The sequence below is a fragment of the Molossus molossus genome, unplaced genomic scaffold (genome assembly GCF_014108415.1).
Source record: "Molossus molossus isolate mMolMol1 unplaced genomic scaffold, mMolMol1.p scaffold_m16_p_14, whole genome shotgun sequence".
NCBI classification, from domain to species: Eukaryota; Metazoa; Chordata; class Mammalia; order Chiroptera; family Molossidae; genus Molossus; species Molossus molossus.
The window spans coordinates 56,630,514-56,642,777 of record NW_023425349.1 but is presented as its reverse complement, the minus strand read 5'-3'; the positions used below and the strand labels follow the sequence as shown (position 1 = coordinate 56,642,777).

At 40.4% G+C, this 12,264-nt stretch overlaps 1 long non-coding RNA gene across 1 annotated transcript in view; it reads right to left on the bottom strand.

Moving 5' to 3' along the window:
- Window positions 1-511: 511 nt before the first annotated feature.
- LOC118629666 overlaps window positions 512-12,264 on the bottom strand; it is a 20,274-nt gene continuing 8,521 nt past the window's right edge. The window contains exons 2-3 of the long non-coding RNA XR_004959497.1: window positions 2,699-2,942; window positions 512-1,847 (exon numbers count right to left, since the gene is read on the bottom strand). This is a non-coding gene — a long non-coding RNA (uncharacterized LOC118629666). The remainder of the gene's footprint in view (window positions 1,848-2,698; window positions 2,943-12,264) is intronic.

The window sequence follows — 12,264 nt, the reverse complement described above, 5'->3', positions numbered from 1 at the left end:
TTGGATGGGTTATAATTCCCCACTGTTACAGATGATGTTTCATCTGTAAAATATAGATCACAAGAGTATCAACCTTATAGGATTGTTGTGAGGATTAAGTGAATTAATACATGCAAGGTACTTAACAAAAGTACCTAGTACACAATCAAACAATAAATGTTGGCTGTTGTCTAATTCTTTTTAATGTCACTCATAATATTTTTGTCAGATGACTGACTGTCGTACTTTGCATCATTGTCCCAATGCTTCATTCCCTCCATGTTTTAGAATTTTGCATCCATGCCCTTTACTAAATGACTTTTCAGTACCTCCCACTAGTACGGAGTACATTCCCCTTTGTGGTATCCACGATGCGCTGGTCAGTGCAGTGTTAGTGACACTGTGACACAAGCAGAGGCTTTAAATGTGCTCGTACAGTTTGGCTTGCTCTTTTGTGCGGATGTCATTCACCAACCATGCCTTTGTTCATCACCGAGCCTGGAATGATGAAGACCAGGCAGCACCTGGGCTAGACCCCCAGCCTCAATCCAGAGGGGGCCCAGCCAACCCACAGACTTGTGAACAAGAAAACAAATGCTTTTGGTTGTGTGTCACTGAGATGTGAGTGTTTTTATTACAGAGCACTATTGCAACCATTGCTAAGTAATACATTGATATGGAAAAACATTCTCTGGCCAAATTTTTATGCTGATTCAGAGGCTCTTGTGTCTCTACCCTAGGCTTCTTGCAAGCAGAGGCTGCCTAGGCATCTGGATCTCTGACATCATACCAGGCCTTCTAGCCTTTGTCAACAGCAATCATTTTAAAGGGTTCCCAACTTGTAGCCACTGAGGGTTACTTCGGGTGTCTTTATGTCCCTGAGAAGAGAGGCATGGGCTGGAAAAGTGGCAGGTGCCCAACCCATTTCTGCTTATACCCTTCCTTCCCCTTGACCAAACTCAACTCATGGCTCCGACCACGGAATGACCCAACAAAGCTAAATGTAATGATATGTTGGAAACCTGGGAGCAGGTTCCGCTTGACTTCTGAGTGTCCTAAGAGCAGCAGGGTCCCCAGGCCACTCCGTGTGGAACGGCTCCTAGAGTGGGTCTTTGCTCCTGTTGTCAGAGTTCTTGGGGTCTGTCCATTTCTCAGTTCTCCCTGATAACTCTGCTTTATTCTAGAAGGACACTGACTCAGGTGTCAAAGAGCTAGCTCTGCAGCTTAATTGTCTGACACTGAGTCACTTCAACTGGCTGCCTCTCAGTTTTCTGTCTGTAAAATGGAGAGAATAGGACCTGTCTCCAGTCAGGTCCTGTTACCTAGTTGCTGTAAGGATCAAATCAGAAACACTCTCAAAACTGTAAAATGAAATATAAGTGGTAAATCCTATCACTAGGTGCCTCATTACTGAGCAGGAAGAGTACAGAAATGGCGCCTCCTTCTGTTCATTTCATGAACTGCAAAACACTGCTGAAGAGCCGCCTTAACCCAGGGTGAAGAGTGGAGTCTCAGGCATCACAGGGTTTTGTCCACTCTGGGGGTTCCCGGATGAGTTGCTGCGGGCCTCTCCCCTCCTGGTCGCAGCACTGTTCCTCCCCTCACGCTGCTATCTGGGCCCGGGGACTTCACAACAGCTCCGAAGTCTCCCCAGGCCCTGTGACCGGTTCCTACCCCAGAGCAGGCTGTGCATCACTGCCAGCCTTCCTTGGAGAAAACTCGTGGATACTGGGAACAGACTACATCCTAACAGCATTAATCTTTTTCATGTTTTGCTTGTCAATTAGTGCTTGTTGAGAAATATTCTTCATCCACATACATGTTCTGTGCTGGTCTCTGAACTAGTGAACTACAAGCCCGAGGCAAAACTGTAAAGACAGGCAGGGTTAGTTTTGATGATCCTTCCACCCACCTTTCTGTACAGGGGTTTTGTTAAAGGCACCAATAGCCTGGACCCAGGTTGTCCTTGAAGCCTTTCACATTATATCCCAATCCTCATTATACCCCTACGCTAACTGCTATCTGCTGGGACTAGTCTGAGTAATTAATTTTTAAAAAGTTATTGGCTCAGCCTGGCCGGTGTGGCTCACGGGTTGAGCGTCGACTCATGCACCAAGAGGTCACCGGTTCGATTCCCAGTTAGGGCACATGCCCAGGTTGTGAGCCTGATCCCCAGTGGGGGTCATGCAGGAGGCGTCCAATCAATGTTCTCTCTCAAAGATGTTTCTATCTCTCTCTCCCTCTCCCTTTCTCTCTAAAATCAATAAAGAAAAAATTTAAATAAATAAATAAAAAGCGATCAGCTAGGCCCTGGCGTGGTTGGCTCAGCGGTAGAGCATTGGCCCTTACACCAGAGGGTCTCAGGTTCGATTCCCAGTGAAGGGCACTTGCCTGGGTTGCGGGTGTGATCCCCGCCTTGTGCGGGAGGCAATCAACTGAAGTGTCTCTCTCCCATTGATGTTTCTTTCTCTTTTTCTCTCTCTCTCTCCCTCCCTCCCACTCTATCTAAAAATCAAAGGAAAAATATCCTCTGGTGAGGATTAACAACAACAAAAAAGATTATCTGCTCGATGATAGTGTCTTAATTTGCTAATATGTGTCTTTTGATAGCAATCTTTAAAATCTTGAGCCAAGTGAGGGGAGGAGGGTAAAGGAAAAAGAATTTCAATTTCAAATGACAAGGTTTGCCTGAAGAGATCATTTGTTGACAGACCCTTACCTTTACACAACAGCACAGCTCACAGTGCTCAGAGCCTCAGTCTCAGCTCTGAGACCGGCTTGCTCTCCATTTCACTGTCCAGGACGGTGAGGCTCAGAAAGGCTACTCCGAGCACTTGCCCAGCTCTGCAGAGCTAGTGATAAAACCAGGACTAGGGCTCGCGATCTTCTAATACACACTTTATTCTTCGTCATCTCATTCTGCTGCAGGGAATGGTTCATGAGGCAGAAGTTGCAAATAGGGACTGAAAAAAGACATTGAATATATTAGAAAGAATAATCTGCAAATTTAACTTTTCCTTTGCACCATCATCATCATCAACATGAACATTAACATTAGACTTAATTTTTTTGCATAGCACCCATTACTGTCCTCTTCCCCTCCCACCTCCTAGAAAGAACTTGTTGTGTTTGCTGCTATACTCCTAGAACTGTGCCTGACCCTCCGTAAATACTAACTGAAACAAATATGAATCAATCAACGCTGAATGAAAAGTTGATGTTATCAATTATACCTCAATAAAGCTGAAAAGCTGAGAAAAATCCACTGTCCTTATTTTTTTTAAGGTGATGTTACAGTAAATGTAATTTCTTTTATTTTATTAGAAAAGATGAATTTGGGGATAAAAATTATATATGCTCATTAAAATTTTTCAAATGAAACAAAGTATTTAAAAAAAATCAAATCAAGCCCTGGGTAGTTTTGCTCAGCGGTTAGGGACCAAAGGGTCACAGGTTCATTTCCCTGTCAAGGGCATATACCTGGGTTGCCGGTTCAATCCCCAGGGTCATGCAGGAGGCAACCGATCGATGTTTCTCTCACATCAATGTTTCTCTCTCTCTCTCTCTCTCTCTCAAAACAATGGAAAAAATATCTTCAGGTGAGAATCAACAAAAAAATAAACAAAGATTTTTTTTTTCTTATCCTCACCCGAGGACATTTTTCCATTTTTTGTACAGACAGAGTGGGAGGGAGAGAGAGGCAGAGAGAGAGAAGGAAACATCGATGTGAAAGGGACACATCGAGTGGCTGCCACCCGCACGACCAACCAGGGTCGGGGACAAACTGCAACCGAGGTACATGCCCTTAGTGGGAACTGAACCCGGGTCTCTCCGGACCGCAAGCGGACGCTCTAACCGCTGAGCCAAACTGGCCAGGGCAACAAAGATTTTTTTTAATCAGGAAGGCAACCATTTTTGTTTTTAACCTTGACTCCACTCATTTCTCCCACCCTCCACCCCCTATCTTTGGCAACCAGCATCAATCTGTTCTCTGTATCTATGAGCTTGTTATGTTTATTTTTTAGTTTTTGATGCCCCATATGAGAGATCATATAGTATCTGTCTCTTGGTCTGATTTATTTCACTTAAAATAATGCCCTTGAATCCAAACATGTTAACACAAATGCTAACATTTTATTCATTTTTATGGCTAAATTTTATATAATATATATAAAATATAATATATAAAATATAACAGATATCTTATATAAAATACATTTATATATTTATATGATATAATGTAATATATAAAATATGTCATATATTTTATATAAAATACATAATCTGAAGTGGAATTGCTAGATTATCTGATAGTTCCATTTTTAATATTTAGAGGAATCTCCATACTGTTTTCTTTTTGTTGTTGTTTTTTGAATCCTCACCCGAGGAAAATTTTCCATTGATTTTCAGATACAGTGGGAAGGAGGGAGAGAGAGAGAGAAACATTGATGTGAAAGAGACACATGGACTGGCCGCCTCCCATATGACCCCGACCAGGGCAAGGGATCGAACTGCAACTGAGGTACATGCCCTTGACCAGAATGAAGCCACAACTCTTTGGACCATGGCCTACATCAACTGGCCAGGGCCATGTTCTTTCCATAGTGTTTGCACAAATGTACATTACTACAAAGGGTTCCCTTTTCTCCACACTCTCACCAACACTTTCTATTACTTGTCTTTTTGATAATAGTCAGTCTAACAGGTATGGGGCAATAGCTCATTGTGGTGTTGATTTTCTTTTCCCTGATGAATAATGATATTGAACACCTTTTCATGTGCCTGTTGACCACCTGTATGCTTTCTTTGGAAAAATTTCTATTCAGATCACCTGCCCTGTTTTGTTTTGTTTTTTTAATCTTTATTGTTGGATGTAAAATGTATTACAGATGTTCCACATTTTTCCCCCATTGACCCCCTTCTCCCCACTCCCGCCCCCCTCCCGCCTTTTCCCACACTACTGTCTGTGTCCATTGGTTATGCATATAAGTTCTTTGGTTTATTTCTTCCCACCACCACCCCCCAACCCCTTTCCCTTTGAGGTTTGTCAGTCTAGCAATGAATTTGTACTTCTTAATCCCTTCACCTTTTTCACCCATTCCCCCAACCCCCTCCCAACTGGCAACCAACAAAATGTTCTCTGTATCTATGAGAATGTTTCTGTTCTACCTGTTCATTTTGTTTGTAGATTCCATTGTTGATAGGTATGTATTCATTGCCATTTTGTTTGTTCATATATTTTATCTTTTTCTTCATTATTTCATATAATAATGGTTTGGTGGTGATGAACTCCTTTAACTTTTTCTTGTCTGGGAAAGTTTTTATATGTCCATCGATTCTAAATGACAGCTTTGCAGGATAGAGTAATTTTGGTTGTAGGTTCTTGCTTTTCATCACTCTGAATATTTCTTGCCACTCCCTTCTGGCCTGCAAAGTTTCTTTTGAGAAATCAGCTGACAGCCTAATGGGAACTCCCTTGTAGGTAACTAGCTGCCTTTCTCTTGCTGCTTTTAAGATTTTCCCTTTGTCTTGAACCTTTTGGATTTTGATGATGATGTGTCTTGGTGTGGGCCTCTTGGGGTTCATCTTGTTTGGGACTCTCTGTGCTTCCTGGACTTGTATGTCTGTTTCCTTCACCAAGTTAGGAAAGTTTTCTGCCATTATTGTTTCAAACAGGGTTTCAATTTCTTGTTCTCTCTCTTCTCCTTCTGGCACCCCCAAGATGCGAATGTTGGCACGCTTGAAGTTGTCCCAGAGGCTCCTTACACTATCCTCATTGTTTTGGATTCTTTTTTCTTTTTGCTGTTCTGATTGGGCATTTTTTGCTTCCTTATATTCCAAATCAATGGTTTGCTCCTTGGATTTACGTACTCTACTATTGAATCTGTGTAAATTATTCTTTATTTCAGTTAATGCCTCCTTCAATTCTAACTGTGTATCCATGATTTCTAACTGGTCCTTTTTTATGCTCTTGAGGCCCTCCCTAAGTTCACTGAGGTTCTCACTAAGTTCATTGAGCATCCTTATAAGCAGTATTTTGAACTCAGTATCTGTTAGGTTGCTTAATTCCATTTCGCTTAGTTCTTTTATTGGGGTTTTGTTCTGTTCTTTCATTTGGGACCTGTTTCTTTGTCTCCTCATTTTGGCTGCCTCCCTGTGTTTGTTTCAGTGTATTACTTAATGAGAGGTATGGGGCTCAATGAGACCAGATGCTGCTCGTTTAAAAGAATTTAGGAAAAACCTGAAGCAGGATCCAAGACAGGCCAATCCTGTGGTTAAGCAAGTGGCAACAGCTTGGGTGAGTTTGAAAGTTGGGTGGGGCGGGGCGGGGCGGGGCCTCAGGGAGTCAGCAGGGCGGGGCTCCCAGTGTGAGCCAGGTTGCTGGAGTCCCAGATATGGCAGCTGTCTGCCGCCCCCGGGAAGGGCTCACCAAAGGAACAAAGGCCTCTTACAGCACGTTTGTCCCGGAGAAAGCTCCCTCTCCAGCCCTCGCTCCAGTGCCAAACAGCTCAGTTCTTCCCTGTATGTCTCTGGTGCCCCTCGAGCTGCCTCCCCTCCAAGCTTAGAGGGAGAGAGTCCGATAAGTCCGTGCGCAGGCCCTTTAAGGAGCTGCTTGGGGCTCCAGCCGGGTCAGCTTCCCTGAGCCTCAGTTCCCGCTGGTTTTCCAGCCAGAAGTTATGGGGATTCTCTTCCTGGCACTGGAACCCTGAGTGGAGCACCTGGTGTGGGATGGGGACCCCTCAGTCCTCAGGAAGGACCTTCCCAGCCGAGGTATCCTCCTGATTTTCATCCGCCACACGTGAGTGTAGGACCAACCCGTCCGCCGCCGCCCCTCCTACCAGTCTGGATGTGGGTTCTGCTTTAATTCCGTAGTTGTAGGACTGCCATTCAGCTTGATTTCAGGTGGTTTTGAATGATGGTTGTTCTATAGTTTAGTTGTAACTTTGATGTGGTTGTGGGAGGATGCGATACCGCGTTTACCTATGCCACCATCTTGACCCCACCTGCCCATTTTTTAACTTGGATTCTTTGTTTTTTTTACATTGAGTTGTAAGAATTCTTTTTTTTTTTTTTTTAGAGAGGTAAATCTAGTTTTGTTTTTAAATGGGTTTCAATCTGTTACATTTATAGATTCAAAATAGACAAAAACAAAAAACGATATAGAAACCTTTGGATTCTCTTAAACCATGTGTTTAAAAACCCTGCATACTCCTAAAAAGGAAGTAAGCCCCAAAGATCGAGGAGCTAAGTACCAGTCTTAATACAGACTCTTACAGGATGCTTTGTATAGAAATGTCTAGTTATGGGAGTATTGTAATTGAAGTTATTCTCTGAAGTCTTGGAAATAGAATATAAATGTTAGACATAGATTTTGCATATGAAACTTGTCTTTCTCTGTTTGGCTTGTTTCACTTAGGATGATACTTTCCAGGTCCCTCCATGTAGTCTCAAAGGATAAGAGGTCTTTCTTTCTTACAGCTGCGTAGTACTCCATTGTGTATATGTACCACTGCTTTTTTATCCATTTGCCTACTGATGGACACTTGGGCTGTTTCCAGATCTTAGCTATTGTAAATAGTGCTGCTACAAACATGGGGGTACATATATTCTTTCTGATTGGTGTTTCGGGCTTCTTAGGGTATATTCCTAGAAGTGGGATCACTGGGTCAAATGGAAGTTCAATTTTTAATTCTTTGAAGTAACACCATATTGTTTTCCATAGTGGCTCCACCAGTCTGCATTCCCACCAGCAGTGGACTAGAGTCCTCTTTTCTCCACACCCTCGCCAACACTTGTTGTTTGATGATTTGTTGATGGCGGCCATTCTGACATGTGTGAGGTGATACCTCATTGTTGTTTTAATTTGCATCTCTCTGATGATTAGTAATGATGAGCATTTCTTCATATGTTTCTTAGCCATTTGTATGTCCTGTTTAGAGAGCTGTCTATTTAGTTCCTCTGCCCATTTTTTAATTGGATTCTTTGCCTTCCTTTTGTGGAGTTGTGTGAGCACTCTATATTTATTGGAAATTAACCCCTTATCTGATATATCATTGGCAATTATGCTCTCCCATACAGTGGGTAGCCTTTCCGTTTTGATTATTGTATCTTTCGCTGCGCAGAAGCTTTTGAGTTTGATGTAGTCCTATGTGTTCATTTTCTCCTTTGTTTCTGTTGCCTTAGGTGATGTGTCAGTAAAAATTCTGCTGCGTATGATGTCTGAAATTTTGTTGCCTACAGTCTCTTCTAGGATTTTTATGGATTCATGAGTTACATTTAAGTCTTTTATCCATTTTGAGCTTATTCTTGTGTAGGGTGTAAGTTGATGGTCTAGTTTCATTTTTCTGCAAGTAGCTGTCCAATTTTCTCAGCACCATTTATTAAAGAGGCTGTCCTTACTCCACTGTATGCTCTTGCCACCTTTGTCAAATATTAATTGAGCATATTGCCTTGGGTCCATTTCTGGGTTCTCTGTTCTGTTCCACTGGTCTATATGCCTGTTCTTGTGCCAGTACCAGGCTGTTTTGATTACAGTGGCTTTGTAGTATAACCTGAAATCTGGTATTGTGATCCCTCCAACTTTGTTCTTCCTTTTCCAGATTGCTGTGGCTATTCGAGGCCTTTTTTTGGTTCCATATGAACTTTTGAAATAATTGTTCTAATTCTGTGAAGTATGCCGTTGGTATTTTGATGGGGATTGCATTGAATCTATAGATTGCTTTGGGTAATATGGACATTTTAATGATGTTAATTCTCCCAATCCATGAACAGGGTATGGGCTTCCACTTTTTTATATCTTCCTCTATTTCTTTTTTCAATGACCTGTAGTTTTCTGCAAATAGGTCTTTGGTTAAGTTTATTCCTAGGTATCTTAATTTTTTTGCCGCAATGGTAAATGGGATTTTTTGCTTAGTTTCTCTTTCTGTGAGTTCATCATTGGTGTATAAGAATGCCATCGATTTCTTGACATTAATTTTGTATCCTGCTACTTTGCCAAATTCATTTATTAAGCCTAGTAAACTTTTGATGGAGTCTTTGGGGTTTTCTATGTATAGTATCATGTCATCTGCAAATAATGACAATTTCACTTCCTCCTTTCCAATTTGGATCCCTTTTATTTTTTCTTCCTGTCTGATTGCTGTGGCTAAGACTTCCAGTACTATGTTAAATAAGAGTGGCGAAAGTGGGCATTCTTGCCTTGTTCCTGTTCTTAAGGGAAATGCTTTTGGTTTTTGCCCATTGAGTATGATGTTGGCTGTAGGTCTTTCATATATGGCCTTTATTATGTCTAGATATGATCCCTCTATTCCCATACTACTGAGCGTTTTGATCACAAATGGATGCTGGATTTTGTCAAAGGTTTTTTCAGCATCTATTGATATTATCATGTGGTTTTTATTCTTCATTTTATTTATGTGGTGTATCACGTTTATGGATTTGCGAATATTGTACCAGCCTTGCATCCCTGGGAGGAATCCCATTTGGTCGTGGTGGATAATTTTTTTGGTGTATTGCTGGATCCGATTTGCTAGTATTTTGTTTAGGATTTTGGCATCGATGTTCATCAGGGATATTGGCCTGTAGTTTTCTTTCTTTGTTGTGTCTTTTTCTGGTTTTGGAATTAGAATTATGCTGGCTTCATAAAACGAGTTTGGAAGTCTTCCTTCTCCTTGAATTTTTTGAAATAGTTTGAGGAGAATGGGTATTAGTTCTTCTTTGAATGTTCGGTAAAACTCCCCCGTGAAGCCATCCGGGTCTGGGCTTTTGTTTGCTGGGCGAGTCTTGATTACATCCTCAATTTCTTCTGTTGTTATTGGTCTGTTCAAGTTTTCTATCTTTTCCTGATCTAGTTTTGGGAGACTATGTGTTTCTAGAAATTTGTCCATTTCGCTTAGATTGTCGAATTTGTTGCCATATAATTGTTCATAGTAGTTGTTAACGATCTTTTGTATTTCTGTGGTGTCAGTTGTTAACTCTCCTCTTTCATTTCTGATTCTGTGTATTTGGGTTCTCTCTCTTTGTTTCTTGGTGAGCCTAGCTAAGGGTCCATCAATCTTGTTTATCTTTTCGAAACACCAGCTCTTTGTTTTATTAATCCTTTGAATTGTTTTTTTTTTTGGTCTCTATGTCATTTATTTCTGCTCTGATCTTTACTATTTGCTTCCTTCTACTTGCTCTGGGGTTTTCCTTTTGTTTGCTCTCTAGTTCTTTAAGTTGTGAGGTTAGATAGTCTATTAGAGATTTTTCTTCTTTTTTGAGGTAGGCCTGTAGTGCTATGAACTTCCCTCTCAGAACTGCTTTCGCTGCATCCCATAGATTTTGTGTTGTTGTGTCTTCATTTTCATTGGTTTCCAGGAAGTTTTTGATTTCTTCCTTGATCTCCTCGGTGACCCATTCATTGTTTAATAACATGCTATTTAGCTTCCATGTGTTCAAATGTCTTTGTATGTTCTTCTTGCAATTGATTTCTAGTTTCATTCCATTGTGATCTAAGAAGATGTTTGATATAATTTCAATCTTCTTGAACTTGTAGAGACTTAGTTTGTGTCCTATCATGTGGTCTAGCTTTGAGGATGTCCCATGTGCACTTTAGAAGAATGTGAATTCTGTAGTTTTGGGGTGTAGTTCTCTGTAGATATCTATTATTTAAATATATATTTGGTCTAGTGCTTCATTTAGAGTCTCTGTTTCCTTGCTAATTTTTTGTCTAGAGGATCTATCCAGCGATGTCAGCGGGGTGTTGAAGTCCCCTGCTATGATTGTATTGCTATCGATTTCTCCTTTGAAGTCCTCCAGAAGGTTTTTAATATATTTTGGTGTTCCTATATTGGGTGCATATATGTTAATCAAGGTTATATCTTCCTGTTGGATAGATCCTTTCAATATTATGTAGTGACCTTCTTTGTCTCTAATTATGGCCTTCATTCTGAAATCTATTTTATCAGATATGAGTATTGCTACCCCAGCTTTTTTTTCTTTTCTGTTTGCTTGGAAGATTTTTTTCCATCCCTTCACTTTCAATCTATGTGAGTCTTTTGTTGTGAGGTGGGCCTCTTGTAAACAACATATAGATGAGTCATGCTTTCTTATCCAATCAGCTACTCTGTGTCTTTTTATGGGAGCATTCAGTCCATTTACATTTAAGGTGATTATTGATATGTACTTATTTAAGAGTTGTAAGAATTCTTTATATTTTTTTGGATATCAGCTTCTTCTCGAATATATGAGTTGCAAATATCTTCTCCCTTCTGGTTGCCATTTTATTTTGCTGATGGTTTCCTTTGCTGTGCAGAAGCTTTTTTTATATATATATAGATGCCCTTTTTTTATATTGAGGTGGTTCCCTTCTATTCCTAGTTTTCTGAGTTTTAAATCATAAATGGATGTTAATGATATTTCTGGCCCAGCTGGTGTGGCTCAGTGGATTAAGCGTTATCCCATGGACTGAGAGGTTCCGCTTCAATTCTCAGTCAAGGAATTGAGTTTCAGGCTCTATCCCCAGTGAGGGGTGTGCGGGAGGCAGCTGATTGATGTTTCTCTCTCTCTCTCTCTCTAAGAAATCAATAAAAACATTATTTAAAAAAAAAGATATTTCTGCATCTATGGAGATAATCATATGGTTTTCCTTTTTAATCTGTTAATATGGTGAGTGATTCTTTAAAACAGTTTGAGATATATTTCATACACCAACAATACACCCGTTTAAAGTATACAATTCAATGATTTTTAGTATATTCACAGATGTGTGCAAATGTCATCATAGTCCATTTAGAACATTTCAGATCTCTAAAAGACTCTGTGCCCTTTATCTATTACTAGTCTATCCCCCTCCACCCCACATATTCGCCAGCCCTAACACCCATTAATCTACTTTCCATCTCTATAGATTTCCCTATTCTGACTTATATATGAATGGGATCATATATGTGGTCTTTTGTAATTGGCTGCTTTTACTTAGCATAGTGTTTTCAGTGTTCATCCATTTTATAACACATATCAGTACTTTTTTTCCTTTTATGGCCAAATAAACTTCCATTGAATGGAAATACTATATTTTGTTTATCCATTCATCTGTTGAAGTACATTTGAGCTGTTTCTACGTTTTGGCTATTATGAACAATGCTGCTATACACATTCATGTTCAAGTTTTTGTGTGGACTTGGACTTATGTTTTCAATTCCCTTGGGTATATCCCTAGGAGAGAAATGGAGTTATATGGTAACTCTATGTTTAGTTGTTTGAGAAATTGTCTATTTTTAAAAAATTACTGCACCACAATACATT